The following is a 12,317-nucleotide window of genomic DNA, read 5'->3' as shown; positions in this document are numbered from 1 at the left end:
ATAGCTGAATCAATAGAAAGCAGGGCGAGGGAGCTGGCAGAACTGAGGACCAAAGACAGGATTCTTAGAGCTACCTTTGCCTGCAGTCAGCGGGGTTATAATGGGTAAATGTGGCAGTGGATAACGGAGAAAGGCCTGTGGCTGGTAGAAAAACAGAGAAAAAACAGAGGGGACTACTTTTTTTACAGGAAAGTTATTTGTTACACAACTATACCCTTAAGGCAGGTTAGAATAGGAGGGGACTGTGCACGATGGAAGCAGAAGTGATGGGTTATATTCAGAAAGTAGGCAGGGATAAAAATACAGAAAACAGAAGAATAACGAAACAATGATTACTTGGCTCTGTAATATTACTTTGAAAGCAAGGAATCTGGAACAGAGCATGTAAATCCTACAAAGCGTGATATGAAAAGAAAGGGTTAGCATTGTTAGTATGACATAAACAGTGACAAGAAAGGGCTGTACAGGAAGGTGCTTGGTTATAGGTTGCTCAGGAATGACACACAGGGGAAGGTAGAGTGGTGGTCTATGTATGGTAGGGCATCAAATGCAATGTAAGATAGCCGTAAGGTAAACACCCTCCAAGAAGTGGTAGAGAAAAGGGAATGGTGCTGGACTAATACAATGTAACACCCTCTCCACACATTGCGGCAGGAGGAAAAGGATGAGGGGGTGGAAAAGAAGATATCCAGCCAGTTGATGCAGGCATGTCAAAGAAAGAGCAGCAACTAGGCAGAGGTCCTCTATAAGTAAAACAGCAGTATTTGTCAAAAGACCAAAGAGGGCCAACCATGGCTTAAACTAAAACAGCTTTAATAAAACAAATAAAGCAGAGTAAGTGCTTTCACAACTTTCCACTCACTTCTTCAGACTCAAATACAAAAAGAACAGCATCAAAGCACTTAAAAAGATGGCCCAGTCTTAAACAATTAACTAATTAGTCAGCTTAAAAGCATATCTCCAGAAACTAAAGATTACATTTCATATAGTCATTGCTGCAGTGGGAGGAAATGTGTGCTGTGCGAAATAATAGATACACAGATTATATACTATGGTACGTGAGATTTGTGGAGGATATAGTTCTTTTATGGAGTGGTTCAGAATAACTTCTGCTGGAATTTATCAAATATCTTGGTTAATACTACATCCTTCCTTAAGTTTATGGCTAAATTTTCTAGAGAACAGATTGATTTCCTGGATGTGACGATAAAGCAAACAGGCAGGGGTTCTTTGAGAACAAGTTTATAGAAAGCCAACTACGAAGAACACACTACTTCGTAAAAATAGTATGCATCCTAGTCATGTGCCTAGGAATGTTTTGAAGGGGCAGATGTTGCGTATTATGAGGCTACATAATGAAGAACATTTCCTGATAGAAGCACTTAGTGACCTCAGTAGGGATTTTCTAGACAGAGGTTACTCAAAGAAAGAAATAGACCTTATTTCTCTGAACCAGTAGTGGGTGAGAATGTAACACCTGCTATGAATACTGAGAGGAATATCAGAATACCCATGACTTTTTCTAGTAATATTAATATCTATTGTGAGATTATTAAAAAGAATTGAAACATTTTGAAAGCCTCTGAAGAGATAGGTAGAATTGTTAGTGACATTCTGTTTTCTTTTTAAAACAACTTATCTATAAAGGGACAGCTTTGCTATAGGACAGGAGTGAATAAACCACTTGTTACTTCACAGAGACAAGGAACATACCCTTGTAGGAACTGTAGTGCCCGTAACTCTATACACATAGGACCATCATTTACACAGATGCATAAAGGGATAGTGATGAAACATACTTTTTACAGATTGTTCAACAAGGAATGTTCATAGGTTCATAGGTTGGTACTAGGCTATCGGCCCTAGGGCCTATATAAGCTTAGCCATAACAATTCCCTGGCTATTTCTTCCCACAATATTTAGTTCCCTGGACCCCTGTCTAGCAGGGCAACTGATGTGATCCCCGGGGTGAATTTCCTATCTCTCATCCAGTCGTCAAGGTTCCTTTTGAAGAGGGCCAAAGAGGCACTCTGCTTGACATATATGGGCAGTCTATTCCAGAGTCTGGGGTGTCTCTGGGTCAGGAACCTATCCCTCCAGCATGTTTTGTTCAGTGTGATGACAAGGCATGTGGCTCTGAGGGATTGGGATTTCTTTAAGTGTAGCATGTCTAACAGCTCTGGAATTGACATGGCCTTGTATGTTAAGCAGAGATCACCTCTGAGTAAACGATATGCAGCAGAGTATAGCTGGAGTTTTTTTAGATGGTCAGCATAGGGCATCTGCTTTAGGCCTGTGATTCTTTTAGTGAGGTATTTCTGCGGCCTTTCCAGTTGTTGCAGATGTCTTGAGAGGTACATACCAAATGGGGCATTGTATTCTATAATGGGTCTAATGAGGGATGAGTACAGTGGGACAATCGCCTTCTTTTATCTGGATGAAAAGCCCTTAGTGATGAGGTGGGCCACATAGAAGGATTTCCTGACTGTTGTGACGATGTGGTTAGCGAAGGTGCAACCACTGTCCACCTGTGTCCCTAAGTCTCTTATCACACTTTCGGTGTTTAGTGTACTGCCACCTATGTGGTAATTCATGGGTACATGTTTTTTCCCAAAGGGGATAACTATACATTTCTTGGGATTGAGCTTGAGCCCATGGCTCTGGCACCAGGCATCTGTTTCTGTAAGGCCCTTTTGTAGAATATCCACACCATTTGGGGATTCAATAATGGCTCCCAGTTTGCAGTCATCTGCGAACTTTGTTAGCCAGAGTCCCTTAGTGTTGGCCTGTACTTCAGAGAAGTGGATGCTAAACAAAAGCAGTCCCAGGACTGAACCCTGAGGTACTCCACTTGTCACTTGTCTGGAGCTGGATTTGGAGTCAGCTACTTTTACAGTGTGGGTTCTGTCAGTAAGCCAGTTGGCAACCCATCGAGTGATGCTGGGATTAATGCCCAGCTTAGTAAATTTATCTATGATTCCAGAGTGGGGGATGGTGTCAAAGGCCTTAGAGAGGTCCAGATAGGCTGTGTAGACCCCCTTACCCTCGTCCACAGCTCTGGAGACTGATTCGAAGAAGTCAGTCAGGTTCAGGAGACAAGATCGGCCCTTCACAAACCCAAACTGGGTGGGGTCCAGTGTTTGAAGGTTGCTAATGTCTTTGTTTATAAGTTCCATGATAATACGTTCCATGGCCTTGCAGATTAGGCTCATCAGACTGATGGGGCTGTAGTTCCCAGGACCCAAGGTGGATCCCCCTTATGGAGTGGGATAACTGTAGCTGTGCGCCACTCAATGGGCACGAAGCCTGAGGTGAGGCTATGATTAAACATGACACTTAGGTGAGGTGCCAGTTCATTTTGTAGTTCATGTAGGACACAGCCAGGGATGTCATCTGGTCCCATGGATGCTGTATTCTTAAATTTGGAGAGTGCGTTTTTTACCTGTGTGGCGTTAATACCTGAATCTGCCAATCTTTCGGTATTGAGGTTGGGCCTTTTAGGGGGTGAAGCTGGCACTGAATCGATCTGCCAGGATATTGGCAATATCCTTGGGATCAGTATATTTAATGCCATTCTGTTGAAGCTCAGAGAAGATCTGAGCATTGCCATTTAGATTCTTGACATAGCTACAGAATGCCTTGTGGTTGTCAGTAATTACAGTTAGTGTATGGAATGTTCAGCATTCTATATGGGTAAAACGAATAGGTCCTTAAGGGAGCATATCATGGAACATCTTAGAGATATTAGGATCAGTAAAGAGAGTAATGCACTAGCAAGGCAGACTAAGGAATTTGGTATGCATAATGCCTTTAGATTTTTAGTACTTGAAGTAGTTAAAGGGAGCTCGAGGAAGGGGGACATAAAGAACAGAACAGAATTAGCTGAGCTCAGATGGATAGTAACCAGGCATTAATGATGCTGTATCTGTTAAACTGGTACTACACAGATGCACACTCCCCCACTGAGTAAAGTGTTTTTTAAAAAGTTTTTCAAATGTATTTCTTATATGATGTTACCTATTGACATGCTGACTATATGAAATGTGATCTTTTTCTTAGTAGTTTCTGGAGATGTGCTTTTAAGCTGACTAATTAGTTAATTGTTTAAGATTGGGCAGTTTTTTTTAGTTGCTTTGATGCTGTTCTTTTTGTATTTGAGTCTGAAGAAGCGACTGGGAAGTCATGAAAGCACTTTCTATCTTTTTTATGTTTGTTTTATTAAAGCTATTTTAGTTTAAGCCATGGTTGGTGCTCTTTGGTCTTTTGAAAAATGGCACAGGAGTGTAGCAGAAAGGGTTGAATTCCAGACCTGGTCCTAACCAAGGTCAATGTGGTTAAATAAATTCAGGTGAGGGTAGCACTGATCAGCAGCAGATTAGTACTGAGATATAAAGAAAGGTGAAACACCACAGACAAAGATGAAGGTGTGGTATTTCAGGGGTGAATAAGTTGAGCTGAGAAAGATGGTCAGAGATACATGAAGGAACTGAACTTTGAGACTGAGTAATTGGGGTTAAGAGCAAGGATTTGAAAAGGATGCAGAAAGGATGAAGGAGGAAAAGGCCAGGGTGGCTACATGGATTTCTTTATTTATTTATTTATTTAAATTTGTTGACCGGGAGTGTCCGACTGGACGTAGGTCCATTTTCAGAGGAGGCCCGGGGAGAAAAGCTCCACAGTTAAAATAAACAGACAGTAGTTATACTGGATTTACATAGCGATTAACAATTTGATTAACATAGCAATTAATTACAAACATAGTTACAGATGAAGACCATAGTACATCAGAAGACAACTAGAATCTTTATCTGCGAACTACATAACAGACATTAACAATTGTTACAATAAGAAGTTCCTGCTGTATAATAAGTTGTAGGCTTATGGGACTAATAACTGGATATTCAAGGAGTGAGTGGGACAGACTGGGGAGATGGAGGAGACACAATCCAGTAGGGCAACAAAAAGGTTAGTACAGCAAATGAACAACTAGAAAAAGAGCTGCCAGACAGTGGCAACAAGGAGAACAAAGTCTTTGTGCCTAGACTGTAGAAAGGAAGGATAAGCTTTTCCAGGCAGAGTAAGGATGGGAGAGAGGTCACAGAATTCAAGGAACACACAGATGTTCTGAATAAATATTTCATTTTTCTTATCACAAAAGAATGGGGGAATAGACTGCCATGCTAGGACTGAGCTTGGGCAAAGTGAAAAGGGCAGTGAATGGACATCAGAATAAGAAGAAGAAGGTGGACAGGTACTGGCTGTACAAAAGGACGATAAGTCACATGGACCAGATAAGCTGCTTCCAAGAGTCCTAAACAATGTAGCCAGTACACAGGCAAATCCAGTGCAGCAGAAGTGCCTGCCTAAGAACTGCAGAACCAAAATTAAGTAAAGAACGCTTACTACCTCTGTGCCTTGAGATGCAAGTTCCCTTAAACCAGCAGTTCCAATCAAAAGGAAAAATATAAAAAATCTCAGAAAAGGTCCGCAAACAACCAGAAGGTTTTATTAAACAAATCCAACAGTATGATATTCAACAGTTAAGCGCTTTCACTTGCTCCACGGCAAGCTTCATCAGAACTCTGATAAATGGACCTTTTAGCATTTAAATAAACTATTTTTATTCATAATTGTTAATTTTTCACTTCAATTTTATATATATTGGAATAGTTTATACATATATCTTATACATATATGAGCTGATTGTATATGAGTAGTTGCCAGCACAAGTTGTTCTCAATATGCAACTCGTTGCTTGCAAGTTCTTTTATTAGTCACATATATGTTTATAGTGTTTTTACAGGATACAATTTACAGATGCAGCAGCTTATTAGAATGTCAAATTTTGATATCATATTCATACATGTTTTTGTGGCATTTTTTTGGCAACTGGAGACATGCATGATATTTTATTTCAGTTGTTTGTATCTATGTGACGGTTGGATGTTGGTTCATTATAATGTAATATGTCTTTAAAAACATAATTTTTCAGTTAGCGCTTTTGGCGCCAAATAGTTTATTTAAATGCTAAAAGGTCCATTTATCAGAGTTCTGATGAGGCTTGCCGTTGAGCAAGTGAAAGCGCTTAACTGTTGAATATCATACTGTTGGATTTATTCAATAAAACCTTCTGATTGTTTGCGGACCTTTGCTGAGATTTTTTATATTTTTCCTTTTGATTGGAACTGCTGGTTTAAGGGAACTCGCGTCTCAAGGCACAGAGGTAGTAAGCGTTCTTTACCTAATATTGGTTCTGCAGTTTCAAGAATGTTTATCTGGCATTGTGCCTAAGAACTGGAAGATAGCAAGACTGGTATCCCTGTACAAAAGGGAAAGCAAGCCAGCTGTCAAGGTTGTCTGGACCTTATGTAGATAGACTCTATGCTTAACCTTTACACCTCTCATTCCAGGTCCTTGAGGCAGACACAACATTCATTTCTGTGATCACAACAACACCTGTACACCCAGTCACTCGCGAGCACACACACTCACATTCTCTGCAACATGTCTCACATTTATTTATTTTTGTATGCATATGTGCACTTGTCTAATACATGTGGATGACTGAAATAGATCCCTCTACTGTAACTGGGACACAGAAGCACAACCTGAACTAGAAGATGCAATGTTGAACAGAATAAAGCTAACGGAATGTTGAAGCAATAAAAGAGTAATACAGCGGTACTGCAGACATTCATGAGCAATCACTGCCTGCTAACTGCTGCTCAGTTTGTTTACATGTAGTTTATACAGAAGTTAAGTGTGCTCATTAATCTCACGATCAACCTAAGATCCATCTTGCTCTATATGTATCTTATTATTTGTAGAAGATAAACAATATAGCGACTGATTTTGAAGTCCATTTCAGTAAATGTAAGAGAAATTAGAATACAAATGAAAAAAAAAAGAACTGAGTTGCTGATGTTCTATATGTCTGAAAGTTTACTTTAGCAGGCCTCTCCAGAGGAGGTGTTAGTGCGGTTGTATCAAACTAAGTCAATCAAATTTATCAAAATGTGTTAAACAATATACACTGGTTAAATAAGGATAAATGCATCTATTTAAAAGGATTCAGCTTTACATAAAAAGAGTGCTGTCACAAATGTGATAAGTAACATACAAGAAAGTGTGTAAGGTCATGACCCGCATATCATTCTTGCAGCTGCATTAGGAAGATAAATGATGGGACAGTGCTGCAGAGGCCCTGATGGGGGATAGCCATGTGGAATGTATATTTTTAAAAATAATATGGTGATACTTTTAATGCATGCTTATACTCTGAGAAAGTCTCTCAGAACAGGCATCAGCTGTAGGGCCACAGCAGGATCCAAATGCAAAGAATTCCAAGCAGTACAGCACTGAGGGGAGCAGCACCGAGGAGAGCTACCCCAATGTCTCCTTTCAGGCTGCAAACACCAGCTTCAGAAAAGAAGGCAGCTTCCTATAGTTTTATCACAGTATATTAACTTCCCCAGTCATTAAATGAACATACGCATTTTGAAGATGCAACTAAATACCTGCAGTTCTTAATGAATTACTAAAAGCAGTTCAAAGCATCTCCTTGTGGCATTAACTCCAGTTACACAAGATCAGAGTCAAAGGGACAAAAACATTGGAAACTACAGTGAATTTTTGTACTTACTGATGCAGGTTTTACTGTCCTAGCAACAGCAGTTGAGAGGCATATTTTGTTAGCTGTTCCGTTTTTGCTCTTGTGCAACAATGCTGCGATGTGCTGGGACTTAACTGTGCGTGGCCATTTATTCTTTGTGTGCCCTACACTTTCTGGGTAAACTATTACTTTGTGGTAGTTGAGCTGTTATTCTGACATCTGCAGACTTGAAGATTCACAGCTGTGTAGCATATCTAACAGAATAATGGTATGTTTTGTATTACTATACTAGCGACACTAATATGTTAAACAATCCTCAATGTCCCTTTTTCACAAGCTAAAATAAATTACCTTGAATGGTAGAATTTTGCAATACAGTTTATTAAAGAGTACAGATTTTACACTGTCCCTTTGATTATGTACTTATATTTTTCCATTATTTTTTGTCGAGGCTCCTCTACTCAAGCTCGAGGTGAACTTACTCGAGTGTCAGTACAATTCCTAAAAAAATATGAATAGCGTAATGCCAAATGCTGTTTCCAATAGGAAATCATTGCCAGTGTGGTTTCTAAGTGTGCATCGACAATTAATTACTTGTTTAGAGAGATTTCTTCTTTCTTCAAGTTAGTGCAGCCATGGAGTTGGTATATATGAGTTCAGGGAGGAGGGGGGCTGCAGAGAGTTTTGCCCCTCTTCAAAAAAACTCTTAAAAATTGATTTTTTTTCACCCTTCTGATTTTCAAGGATTTTTTTTTTCATTCTGTTGTCTCATCGGCTTCTAGGAAGTCAGCACTTCACAGTAAAAACTTTTTGTCACTTTATGTCTTTAAACTTGCATTTCTAAGTAATATCCCACAGTTCTACAAGAAGCTGGAAGTGTTATGTGTTATTTGGTATTCAAATTTTATGCTAACTAGATGTCCAGATTTTTGGCTGAATGTACCTACTTTTCAAGGGCCTTTGTATGCATTTTCATTGTTTGCTGGTTGAGACAGATAGATTATTTATGCATAACACTACGATTTTTGCCCTCATATTGTTCCTTGCAAATTGATTGTTTTTTTCTTTCTGTAAGGTATAACCTGTATAAGTGTATAGCTCTTGTTAAATAAGGAAAGTAAGTACATACAAACAGTCTGTACTATATTCACTGCATGCAATCTACTGTATGAAGACATTCTCTTCTGAAGAATAAGAAAACACTCCTCTTTCTGACTCTCTCATGATTTTTAAAGTCCTGTACTATGATTTTTAATAGTTAGAGGTTAAGAGATATGTAAGCCACAAAGGGAGTGAGAAAGAGTGCCTAATATCTAGTGACTGAGAGGCAAGCCAGCCTCCATCTTACTACTTTTGCAGAAGGTCTCAAGGTGTACATAAGAGATTCACCTTTCTGTTATTTGTAGGAGATATTCAGGATAAAGTAATACACTTTCAGCAAACACATCAAGTCCTTCACAAGCAGACAAATGTTACCCATCATTGTCTTTCCTGTAGGCACCCTCAGATGTGTATGCAGAAGAAAACCACCAGCATGAATGCCTCTTTTGGCCTTAAATAGCACCTTTGTCCAATCATAAACTGTACTTCTTTCTTTCTGTTCCTTCAAGAACAAAACAAAGAAAAGTCTGTGTTTTCTTGCCTGGCAATCTGTTAATAAAACTGTTGTTATACTTTCAAAGATTTTTTGCATGGGGGGTTTTGATCTCCTGCATCCCATAGCTGAATGATGAAAATTGTCAGTGAGTAGAAGGTCAAATGTTATGAATGCTGTTGCAGGAGATAATGCATGTCTCTTCTCTCACTCTCACTTTTTATCTCCCTGTCTCAAATCTCACTTTCTCTCTCTTTCTGACTGTCATTGTCTGTTCTCATGGGGGTACTTCTCAGAGGTGTACTGTCTTGCCCTGTCAGCAAGACTACATTAAAGCTACAAAGAGGTCTGTTATTCCTGACAGATACACAGCTGACGTACTTCTGTGTTTCGTGCTTAGTTTGTATATGTAAGTTCTTTTCTGCTTGTTTTAGTCCAGATATCCACAATAGTAACTTCTTTTTGTGATACCAATGTTCATTGTCTGAATAAGTAAAGTTCCTGCTCATCTATAATTAAAATCATTTGCTGAGTGCTTGGTATGTAAGTTTTATCACATGCCTCACCCACAGTCCTTTGCATTGTTTTCATTTTCTTTGCATTCACTTTATGATCCCTGTGGTAATATTATATCTGCCATAATGTTCTTTAGACAGTCTCACTTTACCTCACCACCGTTGGATCATCTGGGTGTTTATGAGGTACAGGTGTAGTAGTACTTTGTTTCTTTTGTGTATGACAATGTATTTTCAGGTGATTTTTTTTCTTTTTCCACTGGATCCATTCCCCCTCCACAACTGATCATATATCTACAGACACTGCCCCACCAATCCATTTTAACAGATCTGATGATAACCCATCAGTAGAAGACAGTAGAATAAATAATCACCCCATCCCAAACACCTCATAAGAGTTCCTTGGCCTCAATTTATGATCCAGCAGTAATGGACAACACACAGTTCACAGATAAAGTAGAAAGCACTCTTTGCGTTTTTTTTTTATTTATGATTTTTCCTACTTCGCCACTGAATCTATATTGCTCACAATGACTGCCTGCTTAATACCACTGCACATGCATTTTAAGACCTACTTGCATTTTCCCTTTTTCTTATTGCTGACTCTCTGTTGCCATGGATACAACAAGCCACTCCCAGTAAGCCCAGTAAGTCATATGAGAGGAAACATAAATGGTTACTAAAGTAAATGGCTCAAGGAAGACTATAACGTCTTTTGAAGCTGGGGAAGTGCACCGAAGATATAGGATGTGACAAGATTTGTACTTTGTGCGTCTCCCAATGTTTGTCAACTTCTCTGTTGCCTCAGGCTCCTGTCGTTAACGTCAACACTTTCAGAAATCAATGGCTGTTGTGCACACGTCTACGTGACTGAGCTGTCTTACCCCTCCAGAAGCAATGAGTACAAATCCACTGCTTAGTGTTGTAAGTCCTGTCTGCCTAGTCACTTTGTTCTCTAACACTGTGATCAGTGGTAATTTTATTACTGCACTGTTCTTGTGGTTATTTTACAGTACCGTTATGCACATTCTATGATGTCAGTCACTGTCATTTATATTATAGTGTAATTGTCTCTTTATGTACCCTAAGCTGCAAAAAGTGTATTAGTCCAAGGATAAACCTACCTGATTATTAAAATCATAACTCCTAACACTGAAAAAAAACTGTCTGGATCCAAAGTCATAACCATACTTCTCAACCTTTTAAGGCAAGAAATCTGGACAGAGTCTGACAAAATGGGGGGACAAAGGCCCAAAAATAGGGACATATTTTAAAAACATTTCTTATAAACTTAGAAAGTTGCTAGAGTAACAGGGTTTGTTTTAACATACATTTTCTGAAGTATATGAAGTCCAAAACTCAAATGCATGACATTATTTAGTGACTTCAGTCCTCGGATCATCCTAGTGATTTGCCAGAAAACCATACATTTTATGAAGTACAGACCAAAATATCAGCCAGAATTCTGGACATTCATCTGGACAGTTGAGAGGCAGTTTTTGTATTACAGTTTGCTTATAACTAAGTTAAGGAAAGGTGCTCTGATGCAGTGAAAGTTTACTGATTTTTATTTTTTTACAGGCAGCACTATGCTCCTTTAGCTGGAACTATTAAGTATGGTGAGCAGTGGAGTATTTTAGATTTCAACACCACAGTAAACCTGAGTACTAAAAAGGAACATTCTGCAGAACACATTGAAATGCCATACAAAAATAAAGTGTGCCTCACATTGTAGCCAGGCATGTCTTGCTCCCCCATTACATCATAAAGTATAAGCAAACCTGTGAATGTTATCAGTGAGGCACAGACCTACTGTCTACCTCTGTGGAGCACTGCCAGTTAAAATCAGCACAGAACCACATTCAAAAATATTTTCTACAGACTTCTTAATGCTGATGACAAGCGAGTGCATATGTTTCCCTTTCATCTTTCACAAGGAGCTTCTCTGGTGGGTTAAAAGTAGTTTCATGTTGGTTTAGTTGATATGAAAACCAAGTAGTAAAGCAGCCTACAAATGTACTGACCAGATTTAGAGGCCCTTCACGAATATGAATGTTGCCTTATGCAACTTTGGGACCAGAAGACTGTAAACCACTGAAACAAGGAAGTCTGTGATCCCATTGATAATATAAATTACATTTGCAGATCCACAAGACAGTAGCGGGCAGGTATCATATTGCTACCTGGGGAGTACATTACTTCCAGTATGCTATTTCCCTTCTTAAGTGCTGTGAGTGCCAGAAGTACATGGTAGTTTTGTTATCACACATTTTTGCAAATGGCTGCCCCACACACTTTATGCAGAGGTATATGCCTTTCTTTTTGCCTGTGCTGGGGACAGGCAGAGAGTGTTGTCTAATTTCTCCCTAAATTTGCCTTCAGTAAGCACACTGTTGAGTATGTTAAGACTTTATCACCCGGCTGATACACCAGTGACCTAGGCTATTGTGTAAAATGTAAGTCACTGATGCTGCAAACTCACAACAAAAACAAAAAGGAAGCCATAGGAATGAAGTTTATCTACTTCTATTACAAAATAAAGTTCCATAATTCTGTCTTCTACCATTTTAAACTAAGTTGTTAAATTCTAACAAAC

The 12,317-nt window shown here is 39.1% G+C and overlaps 1 protein-coding gene across 2 annotated transcripts in view; it reads right to left on the bottom strand.

Annotated features, from left to right (window-relative positions):
* HSD3B7 (hydroxy-delta-5-steroid dehydrogenase, 3 beta- and steroid delta-isomerase 7) overlaps window positions 1-12,317 on the bottom strand; it is a 562,140-nt gene that overhangs the window by 485,092 nt on the left and 64,731 nt on the right. The window lies entirely within an intron of this gene.

This window comes from Protopterus annectens, chromosome 10.part0 (genome assembly GCF_019279795.1).
Source record: "Protopterus annectens isolate FY-2018-M chromosome 10.part0, PAN1.0, whole genome shotgun sequence".
Lineage (NCBI taxonomy): Eukaryota > Metazoa > Chordata > Ceratodontiformes > Protopteridae > Protopterus > Protopterus annectens.
This window is presented reverse-complemented; position numbering and strand designations above follow the sequence as displayed.